We start from the raw sequence: 20,174 nt of genomic DNA, 5'->3' as shown, positions 1-20,174 counted from the left end.
AGATGAAAAGACAGAGAGATAGAGGGAAAAAGAAAAAGAGAGATAGCGCTAGATGGAGAGAAGGAGAGAGAGTTAGGGAGAGAGAGAAAAACGGTCATAAACACTCATATCCCCCAAACATCCACACACACACACACACACACACACACACACACCCACACACACACTTAGAATAAATGACAGTAAATCGTCTCCCGCACATTTTTCTCCTCGTGTGTTTATTTTCAGAGAACTGCAACTGCCAAAAGAACACACTGTTGGCTTGAAGTCAGAAATGTTCAGGCTGCGGTGTTAAGCACACACACACACACACACACACACACACACACACACACACACACACACACACACACACACCACACACAGCTGGGAGCAGAGGTAGCGCTCAGGGCTCTGTGCTAATGAGCAGAAGGTTCATGTCTGTGCTGTTATAATAATTTCCACTCTTCTGGGAGGACGTTCCACTAGATTCTGAGGAGATTTGTGGAGATCTTCCACTCCAACCTACATGAAGAAGATCTTCACCGAGCTGTGTGTATTGTAGGAAAAAGTTCATGCTCCAGCATCCAAAGACGTCTGATACAATTGTGTGCGTAACAGTTTGAAATTATTGAAGCAGGATCAGGAAGTTCAACCCCATAAATGCACAGTTTTTGACACACTGTTCATTTTATCCATTTATAGTTACATGTGAAAGTTCAAACCAGTTCCTGTTTGCTCCTGTTGTTATTCTGACTCGTGCGCAGTCTTCGATTAAATTCTGCAACCGGACAAAAGTCAAAGCGAAACCCTCATGCGGGCCGAAAATTTCAGAGCTGAGTGTTCACACACACACACACACACACACACACACACACACACACACACACACACACACACACACACACACACGCACGCAGCATCAGCGTGACTGTGGGAATGAGGTAGGCGTCTGTGGTGGTCCGTTTCCTCGTACAGATCCTTTCTTCTCTCGTTTACTGAATGAAAATGAACGTCTCTGGATGATCAGATGATCAGATCCATTTCCACACACTCGTCATTAATTTCTTTCTTTTTTTATATACTTTCGTTACGCTTTTACTCATGCGTGCAGACCGTGGTGAAGAAAATGAAGCTGAGGTTTGAATAATGCTCTTGAGGAACATTTCTGAAAGAATCCCACACAGAAGGAGAACTTCTCAGCCTTGTGATTTCAAATCAATCGAACTGAGTACAGCTTTTAGAGTTAAAAAATATTTGTGGTTTGAATAATTCATGATTTTGCAGTTTAATGATAAAAAATAAACATCAAATATAATGACCTTAGTAACAGCCCTCACGGTACAGCCCCGCCCCCTTCACCTAGTAGACATGAAGTTGCATGGACCACATTTGCATATTAAAACCTGATTGGTTATTATATTTAATGATGTAATGATGTAATGTAAACACTCCGACTGAGTGTTTCTCTTTTCCTGATGGAGGCCATCAGTCAGAACATGTGCGGTTCAGAATAAAAGTCGTGCGTTGTGAGGCTAACGTGGCTAGCAAGTCAAGGAGCGTATCGTCACATGATCACATGATCGGTGTCTACATCAGGGATGTAACTCAATATAAAGGGATTATTTAGAAAAGATCAAAAACATTTTCCAGAAACAAACTTGTTCAGTAACTGTTTTGGTGAGGAAGTAATTGGTTCAAGAACTATCTCCTACAGACACTAACTTGTTCAGAAACTTGTTCAGGAACTAACTCATACAGGCACTAACTTGTTCAGGAACTTGTTCAGGAACTAACTCATACAGGCACTAACTTGTTCAGGAACTTGTTCAGGAACTAACTCATACAGGCACTAACTTGTTCAGGAACTTGTTCAGGAACTAACTCATACAGACACTAACTTGTTCAGGAACTAACTCATTCAAAAACCAACTTGTTTCAGGAACCCTCATACAGGAACTAACTTATTCAGGAACGGGTTTCAGGAACAGTGAACAATCATATGCTTATATAAGGGCCTTCCTTTTTAAACCACGCCCCCTTCAGTTTCAGCTGTGAATACAGATATAGATTTTTGGAGCATTAACACACACACACACACACACACACACACACACACACACACACACACACATAATAATGTAAATGATCACAATTGCACGTTCAGCCGTTTGGCCACGCCCACTTAATGTTGGGGTGTTTTTAGTTTGGTGAGGTTGTTTATGAAGACGTGCACCACAGGAAGTGTGAACAGGACTCTGATCTGTGGTATAAAGCATTATTTTGTTTTCTGTGACTGTTCTGTTCTGAGGAAATCAGTTTCTCTTCTGCTTTATAAAAATAAAAAATAAAAGTAAGAAGACGGATTTCATGCTTTAACACACTGAACATTGTTACCTGGAGGATTCCTGAGAAACGAGTTGCTCTGACTTACACTTGTTATGTTCCATAAATCCCTCAGCGCTTCAGCTTCTCAGGAACCACTCGTGTTTGTAGTGCTGCTAATGAAAGTAGTGTGTGTTGGTTCAGGAACTCTAATAATCCAATGTTTAGCTACAGCTTTCCTGTGGGTTCCTGGAAGAGCCCATGGAAGAGAAGTTAATGAATGTAGAGCCGGTGGAGAAAACACAGACAAGAACCTGATGCTGAATGTCAATAACACTGATTACTGATTATCACCAATGTGGGACAAATGTGGAATCGTTCTTGACTACAAATGTCCACTTTATAAACAAAAGTATTGGGACACCTGGCTTTTTCAGCCGTTTGTGGTTCTTCCTTAAACTTTTGGAGGTACACAATTATATCAGCCGTCTTTGGATGCAGGAGAATGAATTTTTCCCTTCACTTGAACTAGGAGACCCAAAACCTGTTCCCAGTCAGCAAACAAATTTGGCCCAGACTTGGCATTCATCTGGCACAGCTGGCATTCATCCGGCACTGGCATACAGCATGTGGGCCAAACATGGCCCAGGTTTGGCAGAGGTGGTACCGATTTTAAGGCGGCTCACAAGACATGGGCCAGATGTCATTTGTAGTATTCAGCCCAGATGTCAAGTATACATATGTGGGCCACATACTTATGGCCGATCTTAAAATCCATTTCAAATACCTTTGAGTAAAATCCCAATGTTTTAATTCACAAAGATATTTCCATCTTTCTGTGTCTCATGCCGTCAAGTTAATCCAGGCAACAATAAAGATTTATATTTCTGAATTATAAAAAATCAGCTGTAATTGTTTGATTTCAGTTGATAAGGTTTTTGCGATTAATTTTAACTTGTCGACCAACAAACCACCAATTAATACAGTCTAAACATTTTCATTATATTGAATCCATAGCTAAATCTAAAACTACTGGGCATGCGCACATCAGTATACCGTCATTTTGTCACACTGTATAATATTAGTAAAGGTGAAATAGTAAAGGTGAATTTTGGTATGATATTGGTGTTTTTGTTAAATTGAAGATTTTGGCAGAATTTTCATTACAAATGAGAAATGTTATATTTGGGTATTTTGTCTCAGACCCCACAAAAGAAAATTTGTTTCATTATAAATTAAATTATTTTCTTAAGCAAAGTTTACCTGTCTTTGTGGTCTTTTTAAGAGATCATTATATACATTTTTATAACTTACAATAAAACAATAACTTTTACCCAGCGTGCACCAATGATGATTTTAAAAACCTGGAAATGCGAAATTGGCCTATCAGAGCAAAGTTGGCCAAAAGGCGCAATTATAATTTGCAATGCTTCATGGGATTGTAGTTTTATTTACCCAGATTGCCGTGACACACACACACAGTCTCGTATTGCCTTTATGACAAATTTCAAATATTTGTATTTCAGATCGAATATTTTACATGTTGTAATTCAAGTTGTAGATGGTTGTTATGATTCAAGGTTAATAACGTTTTAAGTAACAAATCTCCAACGAGGGAAAGTGAATGAAAATACTCCAGGAAGTGTCTGTTGAAAAAGTGGGCGCACGCGGTGTTGCTCGGAAACAGCCGCTCGCGCTGAACCCGGGAAAGTCAGCAGAGTTGGTAAGTGAGAACATACATATATATCAATAAACAAATATTATATTCTTCTTAAATTTAGCCACAGTCACATGTGGACTTAATAATCAATTAATGCATTCATGTGCTATCAGTGTCCTTTAATGCAAACGGGTGGTGAAATAAAAAACTACACCTGCACGTGTCTGAATAAACGGACGACGGCAAAAAACAAATAAAACCTGCACTTAAACCAGTGCTTCTCTTTTCTTCTCTTTTACTGGTATTTCATTTTCATTATAGTCTTTAAAACTTTTTATTAATCTGTATTTTTTTATTAGGAGGAAGAACAAAAGGCTTCAGTAAAGACACAGTATGGAGAAGGTTTGGAAGTACAATGATAGGAGCAGTTCCAGAAGGAGCACAAACATGGACATTTAGGCGTCATATCTCAATTAAATCTTGTTCCTGACCAGAAACATGGACGTTCAAGTGTTATACATGGTGTGAAACTTGTTAATGAGCAGAAACATTGATAATCAAGTGTTAAAGATACAGTAAATATTGTTCCTGACCAGAAACAGGGATGATCAAGTGTTACATTTTACTTCATGAACAGAAACATAGCGGAACTTCTACTTGTTTTATTTTTGCTTTTATTTTTAATTGCAGAACTGACAGGGTGATATTTTATAGAGTTGTTTGTACAAGTGTATATGTCAGGTTTCAATGTTTTGATGTTAAATATAATAAAATATTTGTTCAGAATACTGTCGTTGTGGTGACTATTCATTTGGGAGGGATGTGTGTATCAATTAGCCTGGTTATGGTTTTGTTTAGGCTGACATGTGGAACCTATCTGGTCCAGTGTATAGGACCACAATAGGGCCAGCTATGGTCATACAGGTGGGTGAGATATGGCTCTGTCCTGGCCCTTTTATGGCCCATATTTTGGCTGCCAGGTTTAGTTAACCTATGGATTATGCTCAGGTGTGGCTAAGTTTTGGGCTTTCTGCTGTTGATATGGTTTACTTATGGTTGTATTTTGGTTCCAATGTCATATTTTGACCTGGCCCAATTCAGGACCAGTTATGGGTATTTAACTTGGCTGAGACCATGTGTGGCCCTTGTCTGGAATCCAGACCTGGTCCACACTAGTACCTTAATTCATTGCGGTATGTGGGACACGAAAAAGCTGGTTTTGTGGGCCGGAGCTGGGCCAGAGAAAAATTGCTATGTGGGTTCCTGCATGACAATGCCCCTGTGCACAAGGACCTGCTTTTCATGGGTTGGAGTGGAAGATCTCCCTCTATAGAGCTCCAACCCTTATTGAAACATGAATGTATAAGAACCAGGACTGGAGTTCAGGGCTCCTCAACTACATCAGTACTGGACTTTATTAACACTTGTGTCTGAACCAATCTCCACAAATCTCTACAAAATTTAATAAGGAGTGGAGCTTATAAGAAATGTGGACTGGGATGTTCAGGTGCCCAAATACTTTTGGCACTATAAAACAAATTAATACATTTTATAATGTGTGTAGTGAAGTGTGGGTGCAGGGAGTTGAAGGACAAGTGTGTGTGTGTGTGTGTGTGTGTGTGTGTGTGTGTGTGCGCGTGTTTGTGTGTGTGTCTGTGCGTGTGCTGCTGTCAAATGTAGAAGATTCACAGATGCTGTAGCTGAACTCCACTTCTGGGTCATTGACTCTCCTAATGACCAGCTTTATTACTCTCTCACTTCTTATTCTGTGTGTGTATGTGCCCGCTGTGTAACCCCCTTCTGTTTGTCTCGGTGCTTTCACTGTGGAATCAGCTCTAAAACCTCAGGAGAGTGCATATTGGGAACTGAGAGTATTGTACGGAGATTAAAACACCTTAAATGTACACTTTTTCCTCACATACGAGTTCTCAAATACTGCAGATGGTGCTGTTCAGATTTGTGAGTTGAAATGGTTTCGGATGAAAACTACGGTGCATCTCAGTCAGCTCAAGGTTCACTACCAAATTCACAATACACTGAAGGAACCACTAGAGGAACATCCCATTCCACATTTGGTGCCCATTTGCTGTATAAGCTTTATTCGTCCTGGGAAGATGTTCCACTTGATTTTGTGAAGATTTATTTATCCACAAGGGTGTTACTAAAGTCAGGTACTGATGTAGGTTGGGTAAGGTGTCCTGGAGTGGTCATGTTACTTAAAAAAATCCAGCTCTTCATTGTCTCAGGGTGTGTGAGTCACAAGGTACACCAGGTAGTGATTCATGTCCAACAGCATGTAAGAACCTTGTCCATTGTCTCTTTGGAGGGGCATACTCCTTTTCTCTTGTCAATCACATTTACATTAGCCAATCATGTGAGTTTGCATATGTGGAAGAGGATCGACAGCACTTTCGTCTGATGTCATATCATGGTGTAGTAATTCAGAATGATGACATTGGCTGCTTTTATGTGTCTTGGAGGAAGCATGTGAGAACCTTCACCCTCACTCGTTATTAGCTGGAGTAAGATAGAGGAGCGCTGATGGAAGCAATCATGGACACTTCTAAGAAAGTATATGCTTCGTTGTCACGGATCATGAGTGAACGGTGTGTTTCGGGGTTATACAGTGTTTCCTACAGACGAATTCTGCTCTCATTTGTCGCATACACATTACCGCACAATAAACGTCTTTCTTAGCTTATCCTAATTTATTAGGAAGCAGGAGTCAGGGTGCAGGTTCAGCGATAATACAGCATCTGTAGAGCAAAAATGGCTGAGGGCCTTAATCAAGGGCCCCACAGTGGCAGCTAACCCAAAGCCTTATGCCATGTCCACTCTAATACGCTTTTGTTTGAAAACACATTTTTTTAGTTGTTTTTCGTCTTGGTTTTGGCCTTCTGTCCACACCGAGACAGCATTTCCAGTCAAAGGGAAACGAAAGTCTCTGAAAACGCTCACCAAAGTGAAAAAATTTGAAAATGCTATTTTCACGCACAGTCCACAACACGTTTTCAAATTTATCCATTGAAGAGCGTTTTCAAAAAGCTACGTTTTCATTAGACTAGAAAGGCCGCCTCAAAAACGATGACACGTTTTTAATCATTGGCGAGGCGTTTCAAAGAGCCGGAAAGTTAAGAAACTGCAGGCAGAAATGACGCAAGTCCAGTTAGCACTGCTCGACTGGTACCACCTTCTCTCAGGGTAAAAGAGGTAAGTATACCTCAAGGCTCTTCTGTTTTCTGGCACTGAGGTGGTGGAATGAACTTCCTCTATATGTTCAAACAGCGGAGTCCCTGGCTATCTTCAAGCAACGGGTAAAGCCGTACCTCTTCCTGAAACACTTAAACTTAAACAAGGTTTGCTTTGTCTTTTACAAAAAGGCTGATTTATCTTTTTAATCTTTTTATCCTTGTAATCCAGCGTACCAGAGAAGATTTATGCATTGATAGAGACTCAAAGCACTTTCGTACGGACACTGCTAAATGCTGTAAATGTAAATGCAAAGTAGGTCGAAGTGTCTGGTTCAGCGTTTTCAGACATTTCAGTTTGGATGATCGACTTATTGGCAAACGATTGAAAACAAAAGTGTTTTGAAACAAAAACGCTGTTTTCAATATTTATTTCTGCCTGCTGTTTATTTACTTGAGGCCAAAACAGAGAGAAAAATATGCAGTTTCAAACGAAAATTTATTCGTTGGACATGGCCTCAATGGTGTCCTTAAATAATGTCTGAAAAACAATTAGAAAACATTTTGTGTAGATTTACCCAAATCCACATGTTCAACAATGTACAAAGGACATGAGTGTGCTGAACTCATGGTTGAGGAGACCTTCTTGACGATTTTATAAGTAGCAAATGTTTTTTTATGCAAATTATTACCCAATTTGACTTTTTCGAGACATTGACGCAAAGAGGTGGTAGCTTATTGAGCAAGTTTTTGGACTTTGGATGTGAAGGTTGTAAGTTAAATCTCAGCCACAACAAGCTGCCACTTCTGGGGCCCCTGAGCAAGGCCCTAATCCCAATTTCTGCACAGTTGTATGAATGAGATAAATGTAGTTCAGTACCATACCCACGTTTTCTCATTACAGATTTTATTCTCCACAGCCCACTCTCCTTTCTCCATCCATCCTGCTTTGTGTGATAAATAATTGAATTTCCATGCCTTTGTTTTTTATTGAAATCAAACGCTGTAACCTTCTGTGGCTGTTTTGAAGCATTTTACATTAACTAATTAAAAAAACGCTAGCGTACAATAAAAAGGAGAAAGGAGAAAAAGGAATTCTTCCTCTAGCTTTAAGTGAAAACACAACTCGACTCTTGGGTTTTAAAGGACAATAAAGAAACGTTAGGGGGTTACACACTGTGTTATAGGCTTATTTCTAATTAAGTTTATTTTTTTAAAGGATTGTGGGATACCAATGTGAAATAAGCTTTATTTAGATGTGTCAAATATGTCAGAGTTTGTAATAAAACGCTAAACCACACTGAAACGCATGAGAGGTTTCAATTCCACATCTATTACAGCCCTGAACGGAAATAAACGACTTCGATGTCTGGCGTTCGTTTGTTTGTTTGGCTTTTTTTGTGTTTATTTATTTCTCCAGATGACATTTAGATCTGATGAAGTACGTGATGGTGTGGGCCTGAGTTTTAGAGAGTCGGTCTGGAAAAGCAAACAGTCAGCATGGATAAAGTTCTCATTATATTCACTTTGCGTTAAAGCATAGTGTCAGGGGTCACTGTTGTTCAAGTTGGCTTGCTGCAAAATATCTGAAAAATACAGTACTTCACTTTTCTGATGTTTCACTAGATTTTATGGAGATTTCTGACTATTTAGATAAGAAAAGTAAAGTAAAGTCGGGTACTGGTATAGGTGAGGAGGCCTGGGGTGCAGTCATCGTTCACATTCATTCATGTTTAATAGTGTGGGAGCTCTATAGCAGGAGATCTTCCACTTCATGGAAAGCATTGGGTCTCCTAGATCAAGTGGTGAGGTGGTAGCTTAGTGGTTAAGGCCTTGGACTTTGGATCGTAAGGTTTTGCGTTCAAATCCCAGCCAATTTCCACACAAAGGTTGAGAGATGATGGGAGAAAGTGCAGACCTGTAAGTAAACCAGGAAGTATAAAAGGCACATGGAATAAGGTGAGCGCTAGCTTCTATAAGGGAGAAAGAAGCGCTGCATGGTTTTAGAAACTCAAGCTGCGTCAAAACGCTTTGGGAATGAGTGTCTAATCACGCCAGACTGACCAGTCCAAGACTAATGTGTATAAGCACAGCTAAATCAAAGGGTCAGAGAGGCCAGGAGTGGCACTGTGGTCCAGGTTGTAGAACCGGACGAAGGTCAGCGGGTTGGACCAGCCCGCAGTGTTGCAAATGCCTTGGAGCGGTACTCTAGAGGACCAAGCCTTTAAGGCAGGTCCCATCCAGGCATTCTAGGTTGCACCAGGGGGCCTCAGCAAGAGGGTCCCTCACAACTCTCACAAGAAGGTCTCTGCCCAGAGACTGCCCCGCTAAGGGCGCGTAATATGCCGCAATGGCGGACACGCAGACTTACTGGGTGGATGGAGCCAACTCTTTCGCGAACTGTCCTTGGAGGAAATCCAACACTGAGCCAAGTGGACGTGCTAAAACAGAGAGAATCTGTCTATCTGGTGGCATACGACCTCCTCGTGGAGGGAGCTCTGGAGTGGAGAATGTTCTCTACCATTCTGCAGAGGCTAGAACCTTGGAGCCACCAGGAGACAAACTCCGTCCCGGTGAACTCTCTCCAGCACTCGTGGAAGCAGCGCGACGCTGCCAAAGCTGATTGCGACGTCTTTTGAGATGCGAACAGATCCCCCTGGGCTTTGCCGAATCTCTCCCAAATCTGCTTCACCACCAGAGGGTGAAGCCATTCCCTGGGTCTCAACCCCTGCCTCGACCCGGCCGATATAGCTCTCACTGTGAGGAGCTTCCCCTGGGCCCACAGGAGGATCCTGACAGGGGCAGTGTGAGACGCAGTGCTCCATTTCTGAACCTTGGCCCTAGTGGTCTCTTCAGTGGCTCTAAGAGCCAGGTACGCCGTCCGACCTCCCACATCCAGTTAATGCAGCAGTTCAGCCTGATATGTGTGGCAAAATGAGCGCAGCGCAATATGCGCAGAATATGCAGAGAATGTTTAGAGAATCTGTGCCGAATGTTCGCAGCCGGCTTCCTCGGGAACCGACCTAGCTCCACCCCACACTCCATAGCTCCTCATGCCTAGCTCGCAAAGCGTGCCACCCTCCTCCTCAGAGGAAGAGAGGCGAAGCTAATGCTCTCATCGCAGGGGGAAGAAACCGCCGAAAGGCGTGCTTCCGAACCGTTGAGCGAGTGCTGGACCAAGCAGGTGAGGTTAAAGAAAGGGGCAAGCCTGTCTTAAAAACCCTCTGCGAGGTCCATTTGCAAGCCCTGTATCAATATGCATGAGTATTGAGATATTGTGTTTGGTGATACTGTATTGTATTGTGTTTATATATTACAATAACATTGATGGCACTGAGGTGTGATACGGGGAAGACCTGGCACAGGTTTCATGGTATGGGTAGGTTTAAGGGTATTTCTAGCTTTTTTGGCACCCGAGACGAGATTACTTTTGACGAGATTTCTATTGGCAACCCTGGTATAAGATTCTTGCTGATACACAACCATAATTGATGATGGAATCTGTGTGATGAAGTTGAGTAAGCGCCACCAAACCGGACAGAACATTACTTTTGTACATCACTACTATTGACTTTTTATTAATTTATTGTTACATTTATGAAAAGGTGATGGAACAACAGTAGATGTTACTAGTTATGCTACAAGTTGCAGCATCTTTACCACATAAACAAGCTTTCCTTTTTTTCCAGGATGGAGTGAATACATTGTCAGTACTCTTTCAGAGTGGCAGAAATAGTTCATAAGTTCTTCTGCCTGGAACGAAAGCTTTCATGCGTTGCTCTTTGCTGCAGGTTCATGAATATTAGAGATGATATCTTGCTGCTGTCAGTCTCTTTCTCTGCTGGTTCTATCATCCTTCCTGGAGTTTCAGATTGAGCTTGGGAGGTTCCACATTTCCTCTGTTTAATTATTCACCGGTTACTTTTTATCAAACCACTTAGTGAAGAGAAAGCCAAGAGGAACTCTGTTTAGAAGGAGATCAGGGTGTGGGGTGAAATGTAAAAACGGTATGCAACAAATAAACACCGGACTGAAAATGTACCTGCTGTATTAATGCAGCGCTGTGCAGTGGAGAGACAACTCACCTGCATTCCAAACACAGAGAATAAACCTCAAATAGTTTTCTGTAGGACTCTGAGATGTTGCTTTCTACTGTGAAAATATTTTCACATTACAAGTAGGATTTTTGAGGTGAAATGGAGATCAGTAATCAAATTTAATCATATCTCGATCCTAGATCCTATTAGGTATTACTCCTGCTGCAACCTCTCCACGTCGCACACGGGGTTTTGGGAGGTGAAATCATTTTAACAAACACTGTAAATAGAAAAATGCAGAATTTAAAAGGTAGATGAGGAGAGCAGGGTGAAGGTACATTGATTTTTGGAAAAATAAATCCAGTCAAAGATGATTTTAAGATCAGCGCACAAATCCTCATTACATTCAGACTAATTTCATTTGTTCCAGAAAAAATCTCATCAGTCTTACCTAACCTTGAAGGAATTCTCATCAACTTTTGAGGGAATTCTTAGTAATCCCACCCACTCCTATTAGAATTCTCTCCCATTCCACTAAATTCTAGAGAAATTAATCTTACGTAATCTTGAAGGAACTCTTACCGATCTCACTTGCACCTGAATTCTAATACATTCCACCCACTCCTAAAGGAGTTCTCTCCAATTCCACATGATGCTGCAGGAAATCTCCTCAATGCTCTCATTACTTACTCCCATTACTCTTAAATTAATTTTTTATAATGTTTTCTGCTCTCAAACTAAATCAGTGCTTTATGTTTTGAAGGAATTCTGACCAATCTTATTCTCTCCTGAAGGAAATTTGATCAATCCCTCTTTCTCCTGAAAGCATTCTGATCGAACCCTCTTCCTTTTAAATTCATTTTAATCAACCCCTCTTTCTCCTGAAAGCATTCTGATCAACCCCTCTTTCTCCTGAAAGCATTCTGATCAACCCCTCTTTCTCCTGAAAGCATTCTGATCAACCTCTCTTTCTCCTGAAAGCATTCTGATCAACCCTTCTTTCTCCTGAAAGCATTCTGATCAAAGCCTCTTTCTCATGAAAGCATTCTGATCAATCTCTCTTTCTCCTGAAAGCATTCTGATCAAAGCCTCAGTCTCCTGAAAGCATTCTGATCAACCCCTCTTTCTCCTGAAAGCATTCTGATCAACCATTCTTTCTCCTGAAAGCATTCTGATCAAAGCCTCTTTCTCCTGAAAGCATTCTGATCAATCTCTCTTTCTCCTGAAATCATTCTGATCAAACCCTCATTCTCCTGAAAGCATTCTGATCAATCTCTCTTTCTCCTGAAAGCATTCTGATCAACCATTCTTTCTCCTGAAAGCATTCTGATCAATCTCTCTTTCTCCTGAAAGCATTCTGATCAAACCCTCATTCTCCTGAAAGCATTCTGATCAACCCCTCTTTCTCCTGAAAGCATTCTGATCAACCCTTCTTTCTCCTGAAAGCATTCTGATCAAACCCTCATTCTCCTGAAAGCATTCTGATCAATCTCTCTTTCCCCTGAAAGCATTCTGATCAATCTCTCTTTCTCCTGAAATCATTTTGATCAAACCCTCATTCTCCTGAAGGCATTCTGATCAATCTCTCTTTCTCCTGAAAGCATTCTGATCAATCTCTCTTTCTCCTGAAAGCATTCTGATCAAACCCTCATTCTCCTGAAAGCATTCTGATCAACCCCTCTTTCTCCTGAAAGCATTCTGATCAAATCCTCATTCTCCTGAAGGCATTCTGATCAAACCCTCATTCTCCTGAAGGCATTTTGAACAATCCTTTGCACTCCTGAATCAATTATGCCCAGATTACAATTATCCTTGATTGTATACACCTGGAGTATGTTCTTGTGAGCATAGAGTTTTCAGAAATCCAAACAATTTAGACATTTAAACCATAACAACAATGACGAGGATAAAGAGCCAGGTTCAGGTGGATGAATGAACGAATAAACAAATGAACAGATGAATGAATAATTACATTTTAGTTTACAGCAAAAATGCAGCATTAAACATATCCACTTCTTTTGTTTTTTCCTGAACATGGTGACTGGATCTTCACAGGATTAAAGATGTGAATTTAAGTCTGTAAATGTGATGGAGAAATCACCCCACTTTCTGCAAATGAAACAAGTGAAAGGAAATTCGGTCCCCAGTGCCCTCATGAATGTTTTCTGAGGTAAAGTCGACGCATGGAAACGCAGAACTGTAAACACCATTAACACAAACACCTGCTGTTTATATTTATAACTGTAACAGGGTCCAGACTGAGGGCCCATTTATCAGGTGTGGTTCACTTTTCCATGACACACTAGAGTCTAGGTTTATGAGGGTTTAGTGAATATAGGTGTATTTGCCTTCCTAAAAGCTTTCTCGTGTGTGTTTCAGGAAATCTGTCATCGAACATGCTAACATGTGAACGTCACTTGTTTTCCTCTCAGGATCAGTATTCGGCCACACATCCCTTTTTTCTGAAAATACTGTAATGAGTAAGAACTAAAACAGCAGGGTGTATAATGAACAGCAGTACTGTAATGACGAGTTACTGGTCCGTCTCTCTCTGGATTCATTTGTTTAGTATTATATAATGACTAAAGTAGTTGTTTTAATCGATTTATAGTTACATATTAAGTACATAAGTGCACTCTGGATCATAGCAGATCTCAAAATGCCATTATTTATTTGGAAAATTGTAATACTTTTCTCTCCTCGGTAAATTTTGCTTAAATTAGCTGCAGTGATTATTGTCAGTGAAAAGTCCTTACAAGGAAATGTGCTTCTGTCTATAGTAAGGTTATTGTGTCTATTACTGTGAAGGTGGCATGGTCACAATATCTAACAAAGTGAAGGAGGTGTGGCCTCTGTCTATTACAGTAAAGGAGGCGTGGTCATGGTGATATTACAGTGAAGGAGGTGTGGCCATGGTGTCTATTACAGTTAAGGAGGTGTGGCCTAATTATCTTATACAGTAAAGGGTGTGGTCACAGTGTCTATTATAGTTAAGGAGGCGTGGACATAGTGTCTATTATAGTTAAGGAGGTGTGGCCTAATTGTCTTATACAGTAAAGGGTGTGGTCACAGTGTCTATTATAGTTAAGGAGGCGTGGACACAGTGTCTATTATAGTTAAGGAGGTGTGGCCTAATTGTCTTATACAGTAAAGGGTGTGGTCACTGTCTATTATAGTTAAAAAGGCGTGGTCACAGTGCCTATTACAGTAAACGGTGTGGTCACAGTGTCTGTTATAGTTAAGGAGGCATGGTCACCATGTCATTTTACAGTAAAGGGTGCGGTCACAGTGTCTGTTATAGTTAAGGAGGCGTGGTCACAGTGTCTATTACAGTTAAGGGTGTGGTCCCAGTGTCTGTTATAGTTAAGGAGGGGTGGTCACTGTGTCATTTTACAATAAAGGGTGTGGTCACAGTGTCTATTATCTTTAAGGAGGCGTGGTCATAGTGTAAATTATAGTTAAGGAGGTGTCGTCACAGTGTCTATTACGGTTAAGGGTGTGGTCCCAGTGTCTATTATAGTTAGTGAGGCATGGTCATAGTGTCTATTATAGTTAAGGAGGTGTGGCCTAATTGTCTTATACAGTAAAGGGTTTGGTCACTGTCTATTATAGTTAAGAAGGCGTGGTCACAGTGCCTATTACAGTAAACGGTGTGATCACAGTGTCTGTTATAGTTAAGGAGGCATGGTCACAGTGTCTATTACAGTTAAGGGTGTGGTCCCAGTGTCTGTTATAGTTAAGGAGGCATGGTCACTGTGTCATTTTACAGTAAAGGGTGTGGTTACAGTGTCTATTATCTTTAAGGAGGCGTGGTCATAGTGTCTATTACAGTTAAGGGTGTGGTCCCAGTGTCTGGTATAGTTAAGGAGGCGTGGTCACTGTGTCATTTTACAGTAAAGGGTGTGGTTACAGTGTCTATTATCTTTAAGGAGGCGTGGTCATAGTGTCTATTATAGTTAAGGAGGCGTGGTCACCATGTCATTTTACAGTAAAGGGTGTGGTCCTAGTGTCTATTATAGTTAAGGAGGCATGGTCACAGAGTCTATTACAGTAAAGAAGGTGTGGCTTTTGCATGAGTTTAAACTTATAGTATGAAACAGATTCCCTGCTTTGGATTGATGATTGTAGTGATGCATTAAATTATTTTTGATGCATCATTTTTACAGCTTATTGGGGAATCTATGTTTGAAACTGCTTATTTTACCTTATTTCACATAAACATATTATTTGCTCAGGTTTAATACAGAACAACCAGTTTGCAGAAACACTTTTCTGAGAGAGTTTGGGATTTAGCTGGCTCTAGATGTAGCTGTTGTTGTATTGTTGCAGTGGCAGGTTTCTCAGGGTGTCACCCCGTGTTAGAGCTTCTCACTGTGTGCAGGGGATTAATCTACCTTTCACTCTGAGGAACATACTGAGCAACAATCTGTCACCAGGATACACTAATCTGACACTGCTCACACAGTCAAGCTCATTTCCAACCTTTCAATACAATACAAGACTTTTCACTTAAAACCCAGAGTTCATTTTACACCACAGTGCTCTTTAATCCTGGATTCCGAATTGGTTGAAAGGTGGATTTACATCGATTTAGGGTTGTGGTAAAAATTATTCCACTTTATCACCCGAGCTTTTCAAGAGAGCTCCCAGTTTCAAGTCTCAGAGACTATTAAACACACTAATAACATTCCAGCTAATTCTTTTAGCCCAGCTAAACACCCCCGCTGAATATTGAATGGTTAGCATAAAGCTCTTAGCTCTCAGCGCAACCCTTCAAGCCACAATAAAAACAAAAAAAAAGCCTAACCTTAGAGTTCAGCCGAGCTCAATAGTTTGAGTCATTAGCAAGCCTGAGCCTATGGTGATTAATGAACCCTGGACCGTACTGTTGTGTTTCATTTTGACACAGTGGCTCCTTTGTGTCCTGTTGTCCCGCTGAAGGATTCTTTATGAGGGTTTCATTAAAGGAACAAAAGGACACACACATTCAAAAAAGAAAAAAGCCCTGACACTAATTTTTTCATTAATTGATTAAGTTCAGAGCAATCCACGCTGTTCACACAACCAATGAAAAACCCCACAGAGGATCCACATCTGAGCTCAGTTACAGAACCAGTGGGTTTGTGGAGCAACCAAAGACGAGTGCGCTGCTTTGGAACGGGAGACAAGAACAAGGTTTAGCAGTGGCAGAAATCCCAGCGACCTCATGCTGACAAGCGAGATTTCATTAAATTCTGCTGGATCAGGTATTCAACTCAGTGTCTCTCGGACTGGTGAATGATTTTCAGTTGAATGTAAAGCCTAAATGTTCTGTAAAAAAACACCCAATTATCAATTTTGTTTTGGAGAAAACTGCACAAACGGAAGGTGTAGCATTAACCCGTCTTGCCCAGTAAACTCTGTTTGTAATGTAGATCAACTGGTGTGTAATCTTTTTTTGATACATTAGGAAAACTGAGCTAAAACGTGTACCACCATATTGGCTTGGTTTGAAGGAGGTGTGGCCTTTGTGTTGTAACCTTAGCAAAGGAGGTGCGGCCTTTATGGTAGTTTTAGCAAAAAAATTGTGGTCTCTGAGTGAAGTAGGCATGGCCTCAGTCTAAATGAAGGAGGCATGTCAGTGAGTGAAGGAGTTGTGGCCTCAATGTTACAGTCTGAGTTAAAGAAGTATGGCCTCTATGTTACAGTCTGATTGCAGGAGGTATGGCCTCTGTGGTGCAGTCTGATTGAAGGAGGTGTGGCTTCTGTGTTAAAGCATGATTTAAGGAAAAGTGGCTTCTGTGTCACAGTCTGACTGAAGGGGGTGTGGCTGCTTTGTCATAGCCTGAGTGAAGGTGTGGCCTTTTTGTCACAGTGTGAGTTAAGGAGTTGTGGCCTCCATGTTACGGTGTGACTGAAGGGGGTGTGGCCTCAATGTTACAGTCTGACTGAAGGGGGTGTGGCCTCTATTTTACTGTCTGACTGAAGGGGGTGTGGCCTCCTGTGTTGCAGTCTGATTAGAAGGAGAGTGGCCTCTATGACAGTGAAGAAGTGAAACTAAAAACTAAAAAGCCAAAGCAAAACCAAGTGAATTTCAACACCAGTTATTTACTGGGGAAAAATTAAGAAATCTCCAGATGGTGTAAGAATGTTTGGTGAAACTTGATACCCACCTTTTTTCAAAATCTGTTAAATCATAAACTTCCTTTTTCCATATTTCAAAAGCAGCAGATGGATTGCTGCATCATCATGTTGCAACGTTTCTGTACATGCTGAGGAAGTCTCAGTCAATTAGATCATTAAAACTCACATTTCTTCTAGGGAATTGTTTTAAATCAATTTTTTTTTCAGAACAGGTTTAATGCAGGTATTTTAGGGCAAAACTAGTGTTGTACAGGAGCTTTAAAGGGCAAAAACAATGTTATATATGTTTGCTTGCTACCAATGAATCGCAGATCAATGTTTAAGATCTGAGTTACTGATCAGAAGGACATTGGTTCAAACCCCAGCATTTTACTGTGCTATAATAAGTAAAAGCCTCTTTCCTGTCTTTATAACAGGACTTTTATTACAGAATAGGTCATTTACAAGAGCTTATGGGGCAAAACAGTCATCATACAGTGGTATTGGGGATAGAAAAGGTCTTATGAAGTGGTCATGACTTTGAGGGCAATACTGGTTTAATGCAGGGGTTTAAAGGACAAAACAGGTGTTATACATGAGCTTATGTGGCAGTACATGTATTATACAGGGGCTTTTGTGGCATAACGAGTGGTATACAGGGTTTTTGGGCAGAATAGGCTAAATAACAGGGCTTTATAAGGGCAAACCAGTTGTTATACAGGGTATTTTATTACCAATCAGGTCTTATCCAGAAGCATATGTGGCAAAACAGGTATTATATACATGGGTTAAAGGGCAGAACAGGAAATATACATGGGCTTTTAGGGCAGAACATGTGGTATACATGGGCTTTTAGGGCAGAACAAGTCTTACACAGGGGCTTTAAAGGCAGAACATGTCATATATGGGGGCCTTTAGGGCAGAAGTGTGTGTCTATTTTAGAGTCTATGCAAAGGAGGCATGTCAGTATGATTGAAGGAGGCGTATCCTCTATGATACGGTCTGAGTGAAGAAGGTGTGGCCAAAACTGAACCATCAGAGCATTCACACAACCGTAACATCCGAGTGAGTTTCAATATTAGAGTTCATTACTGACAAAAAAAACTTCCAGATGAGGTCAAATTATTTGGTTTCACTTCACAATTACACATTTTTCACATGTAGCTAACTCAACAATTTTGGGAAACTCTTGAGAAAATTTCACAATAAGCTTTTTATGAATCACATTTTCCCCTCAAACTCAGAAGCAGGGTTTGGGTTGCTGCTGTTTCAGGTTACAACATTCCTGAGGATGTCTCAGTCTTTTGGATCATTACAATAGAATACTTCTTCTTAGAAACTGTTTTTAAATATTTTGGTTCAGATCAGGTCCTTCACAGAGACATTTAGCCCTTAAGGGGCAAAACTGGTGTTATACAGGAGCTTTAAAAGGCAAAACAAGTGTATATGGGTTTCTTTGCTACCTATAAGGTGTAGGTAACTGCTCAGAAGGTCAAGGGTTCAAACCCCAGCATTTCACTCTGCTGTAACAAGTACAAGTCTCTCTCCTGGCTTTATACCAGGTCTATTTGTTTTAACAGAACAGCTATTACACAGTTGCTTTTGGGGCAGAACAGGTATTAAACAGCAGGTTTTGGGGCAGAAGAGGATGTATACAGAGGCCTTAAGGGCAAAATAGGTTTAATACAGTGCTTTTGGGGGCAAAGCAGGTCTTATGCAGGTGCTAAGAGGACAAAAGAGGTGTTATACAGGGCCTTTTATTACAAAACAGATCATATATACGAGTTTATGGGGCAGAACTGGTATAAATAAGGGGCTTTAGGGGCAATCAGGTATTATGCAGGGGCTATAATGACAAAACATGTATTTTTATTACAGAACAGGTTTTATCCAGAAGCTTATGGGGCAGAACAGGTTTTATACAGGGACTTTGGTGTAAAACAGGTCCTATACAGTGGCTTTAAGGGCAGAACAGATGTTATATGGGGGCCTTTATTGCAGAACAGGTATAAAGCAGGGGCTTTACGGGCAGAGTAGATCTTATATAGGGGCCTTTAGGGCGGAACATGTCTTACATAGGGGCTTTGGGGCAAATCAGGTCTTATACAGGGGTTTTTGTTCATTGTGGTGTGAATGTTAGAAGCTGATATTAAGAATTTATCTTTTTTTCTGAGCTTTTCTTAGTGTGTGTGTGTGTGTGTGTGTGTGTGTGTGTGTCTGTTTACTGTAATGGACTTGTGTCAGAGAGGAACTTAACCTCAGACCCAAATAACTATCTTCCTCCCCCTCTCTGCTCCTCCATGCCGTAAATGAGAAATGTCATTTTTCTGATAAAACGTCCTCCCGAGCCCGTATCTGAGCCCGTGTCTGGCTGAGGCAACATCTGCAATGACAATTAGCATTCTCCGCTCTCGTCTCTTATCTCAGCGCTCACACTGTGGACATGTTTCAGTGCTGTGAGAAGTGTTTAGGACTGTGTGGGGATTAGAAATGTGTGAGAACAGAACAGAGCAGATCACATACTGTTACGTACTGAGCCTCCAGGGGGCGCATGTTTCACTTTTTCTTAGCATCATCGATTTTTAAAGGACATTTATTAAACAATATACTAAATAAGATACAATTAATATTAACAACAACTATAACTATAATCAAAACATGTATTTATTATTTGTTTTTTTCACATGCAAAAATTTGGACACCCCCCTTTTTTGATGTGGTTCTTCCCCAAACTGTTGCACAAAGTTGCAGACACACAATTGCATCAGATACCTTTGGATGCATTAAATCTTTCTCTTCACTTAAACTAGTAGACCAAAAACTGTTTAAGCATTACATTTGTGCACAAATGCAGTTCCATGAACGTATGCTTTACATGTTTTG

At 40.7% G+C, this 20,174-nt stretch overlaps 1 protein-coding gene across 2 annotated transcripts in view; it reads left to right on the top strand.

The window, feature by feature from the left end:
- LOC310734966 (carbohydrate sulfotransferase 15-like) overlaps positions 1–20,174 on the top strand; it is a 60,140-nt gene that overhangs the window by 24,612 nt on the left and 15,354 nt on the right. The gene's annotated exons all lie outside the window — the stretch shown is intronic.

This window comes from Silurus aristotelis, assembly GCF_946808225.1.
Source record: "Silurus aristotelis genome assembly, chromosome: 12".
Classification (NCBI taxonomy): domain Eukaryota; kingdom Metazoa; phylum Chordata; class Actinopteri; order Siluriformes; family Siluridae; genus Silurus; species Silurus aristotelis.
This window is presented reverse-complemented; position numbering and strand designations above follow the sequence as displayed.